At 45.5% G+C, this 3,805-nt stretch overlaps 1 pseudogene; it reads right to left on the bottom strand.

The window, feature by feature from the left end:
* Positions 1–628: 628 nt before the first annotated feature.
* On the bottom strand, positions 629–1,924 carry LOC102863959 (annotated as a pseudogene).
* Positions 1,925–3,805: the final 1,881 nt, after the last annotated feature.

Here is a 3,805-nt window from a genome sequence, read left to right as displayed (position 1 = left end):
GCTGTCCTGTAATGATGTCCACATAAAAGTGCCTTTATGTTTTTTTAGGCTGTCCTAGGAAGAGCAGAGATTTTATAAATAATATACTTGAAAGACCTTTTGAATAAGTAGAATAGTTATGCCTTTTTAGAACCTAAACGTTTACATTTAGGACAATAAAATTAAGATTGTCAGAATGACCTCCCCAACGCATTCATATTTCTCATCTAAATACCTTTCCCATTTGGGTGCATTATGTGTCATTCTTGCTGGACGGCTATGTAAATCACCTCAGCATTTGAACTTGTTTAACTTGATAAGATAAAACATATATGCAGAGTAAAATGTCCTTTCGCTGGACTCATTATTACAGTGGTGCTATTTAGATTGTACACTGGCAGCATGGACCCTCAGGCCACGTTCTCCTTGACAAATGTTGAATGTTGTGTTATCGTTTTTTATCTACTCCATGCAAAATGTTAATTGCAGACAAGACTTCGGGATTTATTTACCAGCAGCCAACTTTTACCACTACTCATTTCACCAGCATTGCTGAGCACACAGCCCATTCAACAGGAGAGCACAAACGTAATCCCTTCTTTCCATTTTGCAAAGGTCAAGAGCATATTGTTTCCGTCAACCTGTTTGCTTAACGAGATGTAGAACACCATCTGCATAGAGACAGAGACCTTCCCTGTGTGTGTCTCTTAGAAGGACAACGCTGGAAGCTTATAAGCACTGGTGACAACCACAGCCCTGGAACTTCCTTCGGCTTCTCCCTGTCTTCTTCCTCGGGCTTCTCTTTTTCCTTGAGTGCTTCTTCAGTCTCCTCCTTCTCCTCACAGCGTGGCCACTTTCAGACTCTGATTCCGACTCGGACACGCTGCCTTCATCAAAACTGTCATCACCACTCTGCTTCCTGTTCCACTTCTTGCTACTCTTTTTGGCTTCCTTCTCAGAGTCATCCTTTTTCTCTTCCTTATCCCCATCACCTTTGGGTTTCTTAGTTTTGTCATCATTAGAGCCGTCTTCCTCAGCTTGTTTGCCCTCTTCTTTCTTGTCGTCCTTATCGTTGGCCTTGTGCTCTCTATCTCCAAGCCTGGGTCCAGGCCGGCCTTCCTCCTTCTTCCTTGGCTCCCCAGGCTTTCCTGCTTGTTTCTCCTCTTCTTCCTGCTCCAGAATGCATAGGTCATTCTCTGGGCCTCCTTCCATCTTAATCATAGCTGCGGCCAGCATTTTGACAATGGCATCAGTTTTGTCTATGTCCAGGAGAAGATAATCAAACCAACCACTTTCCATGAGAGACAGGAACACCCTCAGTCTGTTTTGCAGGGCTCCTTGGGCCTCCTGCCTCTGCTTCCCCACCTTATCTGGGTGGTCCTCAGACCGACACCACTCCTCTTCTTCATGGGCCAGGAAGAAATCCTGCATCTGCTGCCTTCGAAAATCCAGCTCATAGTTATTATAGCACTTAACTGCCTCTGTCTTGTCCACAGAGTCATCCAGTGATGGGAGAAACTCCTTGAAGGTCTTCATGACTGGGGCGGCACACCCAAGTTATCTCTGCGATGCTGCCCAGCCTGGCCTGCATAGACAGTACACGAGGCTGCATGGTGTGGATGTCTGGAGGGGCCCAGAGCTGAAGGGGGCCATAAGTTGCCCTCCTCAGCATAGGGCATTTCATAGCTACTGTGGTATGGGTCAGAACTATGTTCCTGTGGGGGGCTGAGCTCATGGCGGGGAGGCAAGAAGCTTTCTCATTGATTCTGGTCATAATCACAGTATTCACCCCAACTATGAAGCTCCGGGCCCCAGTCCCACTTTCCAGTGGTCATTCCAATCATCCCTACAACGTCTCTCATCTCATTCCTGAGATGACCATAGTCACTGCACTTCTAAGTTTATCCCGGTGCCTGTGACCTTATTCGTCATCACTGTCACCCATAGTGTGATTAGAGGGGGCCGGTACCCACCAGAGGCCCAGGCTTGCCCTCAAGGGTTTTGAAGGCAGTACATCCTTACAGACAATGACTGTCTCATCTTTCTCCTGTGGCGCAGCTGGAACTGCTGACCTTTTGATTAGAATCCAGACACCCTCAGTACAGAACCATCAGATTTCCTTCAGAACTTCCCACTTACATTAACAAAGAAGAAAAAATTGCTCCCTATAGCCCACATGGATTTTTTTTTTTTAGGACGATGGGTTTACTTTGTGTAAGTCTTGTTTATGAGCACCTTTGTGTGTCTAAAAAGGGTTCCTGGGTGTCACAGATGGTTACATTTGTCTGTCATCTCTGACATACTAGAGCCCATTGCTGAAGTTACAGTTTCAATCCATCTCATTGCGCTTTTCCTTTCTTTTTCTGGCCCTCACTCTTGGCAAGTATTTTCAAGGAGCACCCTCACCTAGATACATGTCCAGTATGAAAGAGTAAGCTTTGCCATCTTTGCCTCTAAGGAACACTTTGGCCACCCTTTTTCTAAGACGTATCTGTACTTCTGGCAGTCCATGGGACATATTCAGCACTCTTTTCCAGCAGTACAGCTCTAAGGCATCAATTCTTCTTTTGTCAACTTTATTCATTGTCCAGCTCTCTGATGCTTAGTAGGATATTGAGAAGACCATGGCCTGAATCAAGTGCACCTTAGTCTTCAAACTGACAACATTGCTTTTATGCATTTTGGCAAAGTCCCTGACTTGCCTAATGTAATACATCTCATTGATCTCTTTTATGACAGAGGGAGGCTACAAACTAGTTTTGAGAACAGGGGTCAAGAAGAGAGAGAACTGAATGCATTTGCATAACAAATAGATTAAGATTAGTGGGCTTTCCAAAACCAATTTAAGTGGAGATAATAGAGAAATTCTTTTGTACATAGAGACAACAGTCTTGGCACCAGCAGCCAGGAAATTAAAAGGCGCATTGCCATGGGAAAGTCTGCTGTTAGGGACCTCTCCAAAGTGCTGAAGAGCAATGGTATCTCTTTAGAGACTAAGGTGCGTCTGATACAGGCTATGGTCTTCGCAATCACTTGTTATGCATCAGAGAGTTGGACAATGACCAAGGAGGATAGAAGGAGAATTCATGCCTTTGAGCTGTGGTGCTGGAGAAGAGTATTGAGAATACCATGGACTGCTAGGAAAACAAACAGATTTGTCCTGGAAAGGGTTAAACCGGGTGGCTCCTTGGAGGCAAGGATTCTGAGGCTCCATCTAACATACTTTGGACATGTTGTGAGGAGAGACCGGTCCTTAGAGAGGGACATCATGCTTGGGAGGGTGGAGGGACAGCGCAGGAGAGGAAGGCCCTCTATGAGGTGGATTGACTCAGTGACTGGGATAATTGGGATGGGAGTGTCAGAGACAGTGCGATTGGCACAGGACAGAGTGGAGTTTAGGGCTGTTGTCCATAGGGTCGCTATGAGTCGCAGGTGACTCGACGGCACATAACAGCAACAATAGGGAAATGACCTTAGGTTGATAATTGCCTGGACAAGAGGAACAGGGTTATAAAGAAGAGTCCCTAACAGACTTATAAAGTTGAGACATCTAATGGTTGAGGTAAAGCTGTTTCTTTGATCTTCTCAACTCAAATGTATTGTCTTTGAATCAGAACTGACTGATAACTAACAGTCCAGTGGGTTTCCAGAGGCTGCAAACTGACAGGGAGGAGACTGCTCTCTTCCTCGGAATTGCTGGTAGATTTGAACATCCGGAGAGAGTCCCCTCAGGGTTAGCAGCTTCACTCACTGTGGACTAACCTAGCAGAGCTCCCTTTCTCTGATGCACTCCTTTTATCTCTTACCATTCATATCAAGGCATTGT

The sequence above is a fragment of the Elephantulus edwardii genome, unplaced genomic scaffold, assembly GCF_000299155.1.
Source record: "Elephantulus edwardii isolate Elephantulus edwardi_28Jun2011 unplaced genomic scaffold, EleEdw1.0 scaffold00155, whole genome shotgun sequence".
Lineage (NCBI taxonomy): Eukaryota > Metazoa > Chordata > Mammalia > Macroscelidea > Macroscelididae > Elephantulus > Elephantulus edwardii.
Note: the sequence above shows the minus strand (reverse complement) of the source record. Positions and strands in the feature narration are given on the sequence as shown.